The 13,414-nt window shown below is 28.3% G+C and overlaps 1 pseudogene; it reads left to right on the forward strand.

Moving 5' to 3' along the window:
- The first annotated feature begins 119 nt into the window (after window positions 1-119).
- On the forward strand, window positions 120-3,583 carry LOC132945481 (uncharacterized; annotated as a pseudogene).
- The last annotated feature ends 9,831 nt before the right edge of the window (window positions 3,584-13,414 follow it).

Here is a 13,414-nt window from a genome sequence, read left to right on the forward strand (position 1 = left end):
ATAAATAACGCCACGCCGTAGCACGGCGTGAATGAAAAATACTATAGCAAAGGACTTTTCCGAAATGAATTCGTTAAAATGTTTAATGTGCGAATAACCATAGGTCGTATGGTCAAAAACAACCCTAAAAAAAAAAGAAAGTAAAATGTACACAATCGTAACATCGTATATTAGCTATAACATAAGTACATAACGTACATATTCACGTGTCATGAATAGCTGCTGAATTTAAGACGAACGTTGTGTCGGAATATAATGTACACCTATAAGATATTATATTATATTATACTGTAAAACTATCAGGGTCGCCGGGACGACTATGAGGTACGGGTTACGGGGGGAGTATATAGGGGTCGCTTAGGGGATGGAGACTCAAGACCGGTTTGGCCTGGGAAAGTAATGATAATTTATAATGTAATAGTGTATAATATAAGAACTCTTGAACTCTCGAAGGAACTGGTTCGCGCGGTCATCGCGGATGCCCCGTTTTCCCACGGTCTCCCACTCCGATGCGAATTTTGTCGACATTATTTTCCGAATAAGAACTATTTCGTAACTGAAAATCTCGCTCGATATCACATCTATAATAATACTATGATCGTACGACGTCCACTCTATCGCCCTACACGAAGGTCCGCCAGTCTACAATAAATCGCCGTCGCGTCCGTCCGGTGATACAAACCAGGTATATACGGATCGAACAAAATCTCCGAGTCACGCGCGTCCGACGACCGGGAAGGGATGAAAAAAATACAAATAATAATAAAATAATAATAAGCGGTGCCACACCGGGACTACAGGTTTACAGGTGGCGCGTGCCGACGACAGGGCCCCAGCAAGAACGGTTAGAAAAAATAAAAAAGGGTCCCGCAGGGGAATGTCCCGAAAAGGGACACACACACCGCCGCACTACCACCAGTTATTCCGTCCGGTCTTGGTTCGATTTTAATTTCATCATCCTGCTACCGCAAAAATATACAGGTATTTGATTTTATTCATTCTATAATATTATATTATTATTATTTTCGTATAAAATATGCTGGCGAGTCCGTAGTAGTATAATACTTACCACAAGGGCTATGTTTAGGGAAACTTTTATGTCAAGTCAGTTAAGAATAACGTACTTAATATTTATCGATTATGTATGTTTAAAAGTAAAACACAAATATTAGAATTAAATATTTTTTTTTCATTTGATCGGAAGTACATATTTTAACGGTTTGGCCGGTACTATTCTACCTATATTGGCTATATTATACCTATAATAGATTTAGGATTATAAGTTAAATATGTTCAAGTATTAATATGTATAATATTACTCCGATCGAGTCAGTGCATTGTTATTACTATTTTTTTATAAAAAATTTTTTTACTGTCAGCACTTGCGTGTTTGAGCCCCAGATCATAATCAAAAATCTTCCGAATACGATATCAGGTTTTTTAGATATGACGCCGTCCGGACAGAGCACGAGCGGTGAACCGGTTGGCCCGTGTCGGACGCACGCCGCGTCCAGTGACCGGATCCGCGACCGGGTCACCAGTGTATCTATACAAACAGGGGGCACAGGGTGATTACCGCACCCTTGTGGGGTCACGGGGGTCAAAAGCACGTGTTCACCACCCCGTACGGGAATAATAATAATAATAATAATAACATCGTCGCGATGATATATTATGTTATGAATTTTTTTTATGTGACGGTTAGGTGGACGGTCTGACGGAGTAAACAACGGGAAAAAATTAAACAAGTGTTTTATTATTATTATTTTTTGCGTACCCACCGCACGAGCGCTTGTTCAGTCGATTTTTTTTTTTTAAAGGATAAGCAATTATTACTCGGCCGGTGACAGCTATTAGGTTTTTTTTATATGTACCTATATATAATAGATATTTAACGTGGTTTTAATGGACAAACAAATGGTTCACTGGTTGTTTTACAATATTTATATAAACGTCGTCATTAATATTGAGAGAGAGAAAATATTTATCTTCGTCTTGTTCACTATCATAAACAAGTAACAAGCAGGCGATCACATATACAATCGAACTAAATTGTCAATGCTTATTCAATAATATAGTTATGCGTCTCATTGTGTGTGTTTCATTAAAAACAATTAGAAATACCGGAAATATCATCTGTGGGTAGTACCAATATACTGTTTGAATATTGTCATACTGTATTTTTTAAATGATTGCTATTTTTATTTGTTTCACTCAATTATAATATAGTTGTAATAGGTAACAATAATATTATGTAGTCGTATAACCATAAGGCATACGGTATACAATTTACCATAGTTAATTAAATTCACCCAAAACCATAAAATACCATTGATTCACTTATTCTGCTAATAACACTTTAGTTCGGCACATTTATTATGCATAATATTTGATTTTTGTAATTTCTTATGCATTTTATTATTGCAATCTACCGCTATTAAAATTATATAATTTCTTTGATTAAATTATTAACATATAACATATAACTAGTGTAAAATCAATAGGGACTTTTAATTTATATATCTTAGTAATAGGCACTTCTTGTCAGAAAGAGGTTGAAATGGGTCGGTCACGTCTGACGAGCCGAGGGAACAATAATTAAGAAAATCATGGAAAGCAAGATAATGGGGAGAGACCAAAAGGCAGAGATGGAATGATGCAATAGAAAAATACTTAAAAAAAGTCAACCCATTGCTAGATATGGGAGCAGCATTGGATAGAGAGAGGTGGAAAGGTATTCTAGAAGCGGCGATGGTCCTTAATGGACCACTATAAGTCTAGGAAGAAGAATCTTGGTAATGGGTAATTAACATATTTAGTCTCAAGATAACAAAAATAAATATCGAATTAATATTATGCATATTAATAAGTTATTTGAAGCTTCTTGCTAAAAATAGATATTAGTAGATATTTAAAATTGGATATATTTAGGTACTAAGTATATTATTCCTAGATATCAATTTTGTTTAATATATCCATGTTCCTTTTATTTATCTGCATCTCAACGAAATTGTTGTAAGTTTATACTATTTTGGCTGCAATATGATATACATTTTTAAATACTAAGATGATTTAATAATTTATCATACTTGTTAAATAGACATAAATATTTAAGTTTCATTGTGATATTTGCAAATTACTGCTGAATGTTTATTATTTAGAAATTTGCTTTAGAATGTATTAATTAAATTATTTTATTTTTCAGGACCTTTTAAAGCAAACAATTGGGTCATGTTCAATATTTGGATTAGAACAATTTGCAGCGTTGTATAGATTTAATTAATTTTATATTTTAGAAATATTACCTATTATATAATACGTTAATGTGAATGTGCTTGCTTTGTATAAACTATTTATTTTATTGTACCATATTATAATATCAATACGTTGCTTGAATTAATATAAATATCAATTTTGTTATTAAAATAGACTTGGATTGATAAAATTATATGAATATAAATCTTTAAATTATTGATCGAGTGTAGAGTACACAACAATGTAAAATGTATAACATCATGATTTGCGAAATAAAATGACGATTTGAGCTTTTAATTAATTATTTTGCTTTATTTTGTGGTTTAGTTTAATAAAATATGTATACGGAAACAAAATAATTTGTAGTTGTTTTGTTTTAGTTCGCTTTAATTGCCTTAAAAACAATAAACATGTTATTGTATAAAAAAAATAAACAGTTCAAAGGTGTCGCGTGAATAAAAAAAATGTACCCGCAATTAATCGATTTAAAAAGAGATTAAACATATTAGGTACAAACGACCTTTTATTACAATACACGTTTGCACACCATGTCCTCATAATAAACAGAGTTCGACGAGAAAAGAAGTTTAGCCAATGTATTTATTTTTCCTAGACAATTAATATTATTATGCAGGTACCAGGTATCGGAAAATGAAAATAATATTATAGATTGTTCATTTCGGTTAGTCGTCGATGGACGATCAAAAATTAATATTGTTTGAAATAATATACATAAATTCAAAATTCATAACATTATACGATCAACAAAGATGTGGTCATATTTTACCTTAATTCAATCATGTGTACAGTATTAATGTATATTATTGAATTTGATAACTAAGCGTCAACGCAACGAGTGGAACAGTAGGTATATTTGGGTGTTAAAAACCGTCTGGAATTTTCAGTTTTGTCATCCACCATATTATTATTATATCAAATATCGAACTATTAAGGACTTTTATAATAATATAATGTAGTTTTAGTATTATAATATAGAAGTCACACAGATATATTGGTTTGTACAGTTTCTTAAAATGTTATATCGCTATGAAAAAAACTTAAACTCATATATTCGGATCATATTATTTTGCGATTAACGATGAATGTTAATAATAATGGGTTGAGTGAAATATAATAGTAAATTATAAACAATAATCAAACCAGAGGATTGTGCTGAGGCATAAAAGGTGAATGGAGATTGTGAATGGAGTGGTCATTGCCCCCACGTAAAAAAAATCATCATGTTGTTGAAATGAAAACAAAACAAAAAAAATAATACGCACAACTTAACAAAATGGCTGGCATTTAATTAGGAAAGTCGGCATTTAAAATTAATGCATAACCCTGCTCGAATTTTGTCTTTGTAACTTCGGTCGAGTTAATATATTTTAATTTATATATAATTATATATTATTGGATCAATGAAAATATTATTAACTTTTAAATTAGTAGTATTTCGAATTTTCATTGATCTAATTGTTTTTCCCGTCAGTGTGGTAAATGTATCATTATATATCATATATAATTGTATATCGTAGATTCAATAACAATATTATAATATATTAAATAAAATTTCATAATATAACAAAATATATTATGATATAAGTAGGTAATAACTTAATGTGTTTTACAAGAATATTTTCCTTAAAATGTTAAATTAATTAATTAAGCGTGACAAGATTTTAAATAACAATTATGTAGGTAAGTCAACAGTAAAATAAATTAAATTATTATAAAAAAAATTCCAAAACATATCATTTTGAATTAATATCTAATTTATTTATTGTTTTACATCATTAGTTATAAAAAAAAAAAATATTATTAATTTTAACATATAAATTAAAAATAACATTACTACAATTAGAATGATAGATACAAATGATGGATAATATGGAAATTTTAAAAATATTAACCTTTCTTAGTGTAAGAGAAAAAATTATTCGAGGACACCTCAAAAATCAATAATATAATAATATTATTACTTTATTATATGCAATATGTCAAAGTATCAAAATGTCTAATACATTATTTTCGAATGATGTGTATAAATAATATGTATTTGATATATTTTTTAATACAGAATATCTTTTATTATCTAATTTATAAACAGGTTTTATGAACTATTATAAGATACTACTAACTAAAATATAACTGAGTATTTTAATAAAACATAAAATATTTAGTATGAAACTATGAACCGTCAATGTATGCTAAAATAGGTAATATAACATTTTAGAATTATTATAATATCAAAAAAATTGAATACATAAATAAACACAAATATATAATATTGTCATATCGTGTTAAATGTGTTTCAGTAAAATAACACAAGACTAGTTAAAGTATCATATTATTATTTATTATATTGGGTGTAGCTAGTAGTTTTAAGAGATTAAAAAAATATAAGTTTTTGACAATACCGCTATTATTTAAAGACATCGTCAAAATACATTTACAAATTTAATACTGCGTAAGATATTACAACTGTTTGAATTTAAAATTACCATTTTAAGGGTGTAATCAAATTGCTTTAATTGCTTACTTATATGTGTTTAGTATATTTTATAAATAATTATTAATTATACATAAACATACTAAAAACTTAATATTATTGCTTTATCATTTAATTTTGAAACGATCACCAACATATGTTTTTTTAATTATTCCCATATTTTACGTTTGGTTTTTAAATCATTTGTTAACAGTAAACTGTAAACAAAGCATTTTTTTTAAATTTTGGTTAATACACAATACGTAAATATGTTACATAGCGGCATCTAGTGAATGAGATAAATCAAGGAAAACAATACTGAAGGGTTGTAGCGCTAAGGAGTCAATAATGTGTAGTTGTGGGTTTCACCCCTATGACAATGTTTTTTATTTAACCCTCACAATCGCTAGTTGTACCAGTTTTATATTCTGAATTTTAACATTTCCAAACTCACAGAAAGAATCAAATTGTACACAATGATATTGTGATGAATATTATAGTATAACAATACGATAATCATCCTACGTATACATACGTACATGCAACTGGGCCGAATAAATTTGAGTCAATAGCAATAATCTTAAATAATATAAATATAAAATTACCAGATGCATTATAATAATACGAGTACATACGAGTATAATGTATATTTTAATAGATTAAGTAACTAAGTAGGTATAAATTTACGAATTTGACGATTAATACATTATAAAATAAACGGTTATTTTTAAACCATAATGATCATTTTATATAATAAACAATTCTTGAAAAGTTCACTATAGAATCTATAATATATTTAATAGTATGTAGTCGTACAATATAACATGGTCGTAGAATGTAGAACAATAAAAACATTTATTTATAGAGATTATAACTTCGTTTACATTTTGTTGGATGTTCTTTTTTTATCATACATAATATATTATGCACATTTTTCTATTCACAATTGGAAATGTGATTGTATTAAAAAACTGTTAAACATAAATTATATGGGATATGTACAATACAATAAAAACAAAAATCACTACAAGATTAGACGACAACGACAAAAGAGAGATAAAATTCTTTTATTTTTGATATTATGTTATTATACAAAGCAAGTTTTATTTACAGTTGGAGTAATACTATAATAATAACTATAATAATAACCTAACCTACGAAAAATATTACCGACAAAATACTAAAACAAATTTTCGGGCACATTTTGTGATTCTCTATGCAACGTTTAAAAAGTGTGCATTTGTATGTTTCTTACAATATCATTAAAATTGCCTCTTAGTACAATCATGGTTGTTGTAGTAAATTCATAAAAATTAAAAGCATTTACGTTAACTCGAATAAAATTTTTTAATGAATGGATAATAAATTGCCTAAACCTAACTGTTATGGTTTAATAAAAGAAAAAAAAACAATTATAACCGAGCTCGAAAATAATCATAATTTATAAATTTGTTGACGTCGAGTGTGATAATTGCTATTTAATTGCGACCATATTATTATAGTATCACCGTAAATCGTGATCGGAAGCAAAGTATCATGTATATGGTATATTATTTGGGCGGTTCATTACAACCCGCACGTCGTATACAAAAGTATGACGCGGCGTACCGATTAGGCAGTTTAACCTGCGTCGATGTGTTGAAACATCGGAGCAGTGGTCTGGATATCGGTAAATATAATACGAGAACACATGTATTTTGTTTTAATAATTATTACAAAAAAAAAATATATAGTAATAATTAAAGTAAAAAGGAGGGCGTTTTTATGTGATTTCCATTAGCCATAATTAACCATTCGCATTTTTATACTCATTGTCACCCTCCGCTAGAATTTGAGGAACGACGGAAAGAATTATTATGATTTTTATTGTACAATACATAATAATAATATAATACACTACACTCTTCGATCGTTCGTTATAAAAAAAAAACTTGTTGATTTAATCGACTAAATAATAATAATACTATAATAATAATTCATTTTAGATTGATTCTAATGAAACGGTAATGCCAGAAATTATTGGCATTTGTCAACGATTCGACCGTATTTTATTAACCACCCAGTAATTTAAACCAAAAGTCAAATGCCGATTCTTCAACGTTTTTTAAACACTAATTTTAGTTTCACTTTATCCATAATCGGATAAAATATAATCTATATTCTATAGTGTTTATTGGTAGGCGATAAAGGTAATTGTAATATAATATAGGTAATTTGCATGGACGAATATTAAATATCTACAGATCACAGACATACCAATAAGGTATATTTTTTCATATAAATATATTTTTTGTAAAAATCAACAATAGTCACAATGTTTTTTTCAAATTCCCTGGAGCTTTATTAATTGAAACGACCCAGAGGTCTTTATAAATATGTTTAACAATTATATATATTTTACATATTATACTAGATATTAATGATTTATAATATACATAAAATATTGATGGAGTCACTTCCAGTGAAATGGCTCCTGCCTTAATTTAAAATCTTAAACTAAGTCTTACGTCCTTGGAGTTATCTAATAACTGGATGACCATTGATTGACATGGTGATATAGCCTTGTCTCGTGCTTGCGAGCAAACCTTTGGATTTCGTTTAGTATTGTAGGTTAGGTTGCATCATATCACGGGGATAATAATATTAACAAAATCAAATAGGAGGTAAATTTATATATTTAATATGATTATATATGTTTAAACTAACTATCCAGTAGATGGTGTAATGAAGTTTATAGGTAAAGTGAAACATCTAAATAACTGACACTCTCGGTTATCGACATTTTGTCCGCTAATCGGAGGTGTCCGTTAAAGGAGCTTTCACTGAATTATTGAAACAGGAATAAAATAACATTCAACAATTTTTTTTTGTTTAATTTGATTAGGTACATGATGTTGTATACCACAATGTTAGTTGAAGAAAATAAATAATCGTTACTCTTAAGAAATATGTGTTTCTGGGAACAAAATTAATACACATTGCCAAAATACAAAACAATACAATTTCAATATTCCCTTTGAGGACTGTCACTGCCTCCTCCTCCTTATATATTATATTACCATGTAAATATTCTCCATATCATAAACCTATCCTATTTGCTTATTGCGTACATATGCTACAGATTGTAAATTCTCTATTTTAATAAAAAAAAATAATAAATAGTTTTTCCATGTATTATTATTATTATTATTTTTTTTTTTATTAGGGTTTCGACTACTAGGTCATTAGCCTGTGGTACTGTAAGGGAGGTTACTGTAGATTTGTTTACACGTGTGTGTTTGTTTTGGCAGAATTTTTGATTTGGGCACCCGTAGGTATCTGCCATGCCCGGGTGGGGGATGGCGGCACTTGTTCTCCGGACACCGTGACTTGCCCGAAGAAAAATGCCACCCGCGACCGAGGTATCGAACTCGGGTCGGCCACTCCGTCCCGTATTATTATTATTACCAAGCTATTGCTGTTTTTATTTAGTTTATATTGTTTTTTAGTTTAATATCCATATATTGTATACAATATATTTTATTTATTCATACAATTTTATAAGTAATTTTATAAGTTGTACCTAATAGGTACTACCTCTAGGTATTCTAAAGACATATAAATCTACTCTCTGTTTTCCCGTCTACAAATATGATATCAAAAACCGATATTTATAATACCCTAGTTTTTTAAAATTATTTCGCAATATTTTGAATTTTTTGTAACTCTTTGTTATATGTGTTTTGACATAATAAAATAACTTTAACTTTATTGCATAAACTATATTATTATTAAGGCGTATTCATATATCTTAAAAAATAATTTTTATTTTATATTATATACCTTAAGCTATTTAAATCTACCGAATAAGATAAATATTATTATTATTAAAATGTTATAATAGATTATAATATAAAGTATTGATAGACATTAGGCACATATTATATATATTATTATATTATTATATTATAACTTATTATAGGTACTTCTAAATACCTATTTTACCCATCTGCCGTATAATATCATTCAATAACAATAATATGATCAAAGTCCATAATATTAAAACGGTGCTAAAATTAATAAACACTATATTATTTTATCATTCTACACTCAGTAGTATCTCTCAGTATTAATTGTTATTAATCGAAATAAAGAAAAGCAAAAGTGTAAACGGTATTGAAATAGATAAATATATAATATCGTATGATCCATTTTAATGCAGTCCATGCTAATTTTAATAGTAATTTTTAATTTTCAGAAAATAAATGTTTCTTATAATAGTATCAGCTCGTATAGTTGGAAGTACCAATAGGTACCTATTTATAAGGTATAAGAACAATTTTTTACTCTTTACTCACCGTTGTGATTTCTTAGTAGTTTCAATTTTTATATATCAATCTTTATGTTTATAGTTTTAATGAATGTATAAAATCACTATATGGTAATGATTTTTTTTTTTTGTAAAATTAAAGTTTTACAAGTATGATTATTAAAATGTTATGAAAAAAATTTTTTTATCAATTTCATAAAATGCGACAAATAAAATTAGTTTAATTATAGTTAAATTGATCACGACCTCCAGTATTATGATATTGGTAATAGTTTGTATTAATTTATGATATTAGGTACAAGCAATTATATTAAATTATAATGATCGACTCTATATATATCATGTTTCGGTTACACACCTCGGTTAGTACGGAAGTGCTGCAATTGCAAATGTTCTTAGCCGGTAGTATTATTTATTATAAATTAAAAAAAATAAATTTTATTTATTTATGTACATATTTATAGTGTATAAATGGTTGGGATGCTAAACCAAAAGAAACTATAATATTATTGGCTACGTGCTATTCGTGTTGAAAAAAAAATCGATATATTACTCAAGAGTCCATACTTATGCGGGCCAGCCAAAAAATCCTATACAGGATGACCATCACGAGGTCCTCGCTATACATATATGTATTATATTCACGTGGTATAATATGGGTTGTCGACCTCTGTCGGTGATTATTTTTGCGCGTTAATGTCACGTGCAAACGCTTAAATGCAGCGGATGCGTCTCGGTCGACCCAGCGCGTGCCATTATACGTCATGTAATATTATGCGTGGGTATTTTACTACGAGGGACGTAGGACGGGTTCCAGCTCGGTCGAAAACGGGTCTGGTACCGAAACGGTACTTCGTCGCACGAGGAGTGTAGCAGTCCTGCACAAAAGGCCTATTGAATTCTACGGGCACATAATATAATTAAAATATCATACACGTATACCTACGTATAACAGAGAGACTGAGAGAGACAGAGAGATAGAATCAGTGAGAGAGATAGATAGAGAGAGACGGAGAAAGAAACATCAGACATCGCTTGACCACACCAACGCGTGCTGAACACCCGTTTCCGACGGTGTGCGAATGATAAAATATTATGTACATAATACATAATAATGATACGCATATTGATAACAATAATATAATATTATGCATATTGTTGATAGGTATATTATTATAATAACGTATCGATTGTAGTACGTAGGTAAAGGTACTCAAGGCCTCATCGGTCTCCGACGTATATTATGGCTTTACGGGGGTATTGTAATACAGTCGACGGGATTATTACCTTAAAAACGCTTATAAACGGTTAACATACAATAGTATGGGTAAAATGTATGTGGGGTAGTTATGGTACATACGTACATATTCGCCATACATAATATCAGTCGTCCCAGATGGAAGAAACATAATACGTAGTTACAAGTTTCATATCATACCTAATATGTGAGTATAGGAGTGAGGCTCAGAAAAGCTTTTTAACGTTTCTAAGACAAGAACCGTATCAGGCATTCCAATCCATAATAATATGCCTAACTATTGATTATGCCAAAAAAAAATAGCAGCTCCCTGCCTCCCTGTAGCTACTATAGGTACATAACAGTTTACAGTAATGTTATCACTAGCCACCGATGAATAAAATATGTGTAATTTTGTATTTTGTTAGTATTATAATGACCATTTGCAATTTCCTTAAATATTCAAGTTTTAAATAAATAGTGCATTTTTAATAAAAACAAAAGAAAGAATAGTACCAACACAGCATACACATGCCATTACACATTTACATGGCTATAATTACTATTCACATATTATATAATATAATATAGTTAATAATAATATGAATGTCATTGGTCGGTATACACATTATTATTTCGTTTGAAATGTATATACCTATTATACCCTATATTATTATGACTACACTGATAGTTGATATCAAATATATTATTATATATTATATTCATATATTAATGTATATTATAATAATATGTTTGGTATAGATGAGACTATATTAATAGCATTTTTTTCAAACAAAGAGTGTTTTATTAATTTTTACAGATTTCTAAAAAAAAATCATGGGTAAAACGTTATTTTTTTCCGTTTAGGGCGCGGTCGTACTTTATTGCGCAAGAGCCACGTTATGTATAATATATATAGTATAATATACATTATAGTATAATACAGTATTATGGAGATTAATGTGCAACTATAGAGAATTAATAAGTGATCATAAAATAAATTGTTATCGTACTTATTCTATAAATTTATTCCAAAATGAGAGTTATCGATATTCAATGTAAAAATGGGTTTTTTTAGTATTAACTATTTTAATATACCTATCCTAAGACCAGCTATATAGATAAACATATTAATTTGACTATAATAATGAAAAAAACACGAAAATTGATACGTTTCGTTATTTACACAGTAGAAGCAGTTAATTATTTAAAAATATATAAACACTATATTTAGCTATCAAATACACACAATTATACAACTAAACATAATATATTATAATAATAATAAAAATAAAAATACCTAGGTTTATAAGGTTTTACGATTAAAAAAACTAAAAATGTAATAAATTAAATGTAAAAGGTAGAACTGTAAATAATATGAAATAATTAATTGAATTCATATTTTATTGTTAGTTTAAATAATACTCAACAGCGAATAAATTGCAATGGATTTAAAAAACTGTGTGAATTGTGGAATACGTAGTACAATATTTATTTTCTAATTTCTACCATGACTTTAATGATATATTTTTGATATTATTTCTGATGTTTTAAATAACAGACAAAGTCATAAAAATGATTTATAAGCATTAACGATCAAATCATAGATTTATCTAAACATATATATATATATATGTATGTGTACCTCAAATAAAATTTAAATTCACTCCATGAAAATGTGTATTTGAAAAATGTCACAGGTAATTAAGAAATCAATGGAGATCTAATGTGATTAAAAAATATGTATATTAACAACGGGTTGCTAATGACAATTAAAAAAGGGCGATTGATTTATAACATTTATTAAGCACCAGAAGTTTCCCACAACAAAATATTTTGATACCTTTACAGTTTAGCACTTTAGCCTGCAGCTTTTCTTAAAATGAAGAAATAAATATATTTTTGTCCATGCAATAAAAATTACATACGTTAAATCGTTGCGAAAATTAATAGTAAATTAGGACAAGTAGTAATAATATAGGTACATGTGTACAAATATCAAAAAATAACGTCCGTCAAATTGGGTATATTTTTCCAATTAAATGGTATAACAATATTTGTATAGACAAATATTTTATAAATGTATTGTAGTTCTTAAGTACAAATAAGGTATTTGAAGTAG

This window comes from Metopolophium dirhodum, chromosome 5, assembly GCF_019925205.1.
Source record: "Metopolophium dirhodum isolate CAU chromosome 5, ASM1992520v1, whole genome shotgun sequence".
Classification (NCBI taxonomy): domain Eukaryota; kingdom Metazoa; phylum Arthropoda; class Insecta; order Hemiptera; family Aphididae; genus Metopolophium; species Metopolophium dirhodum.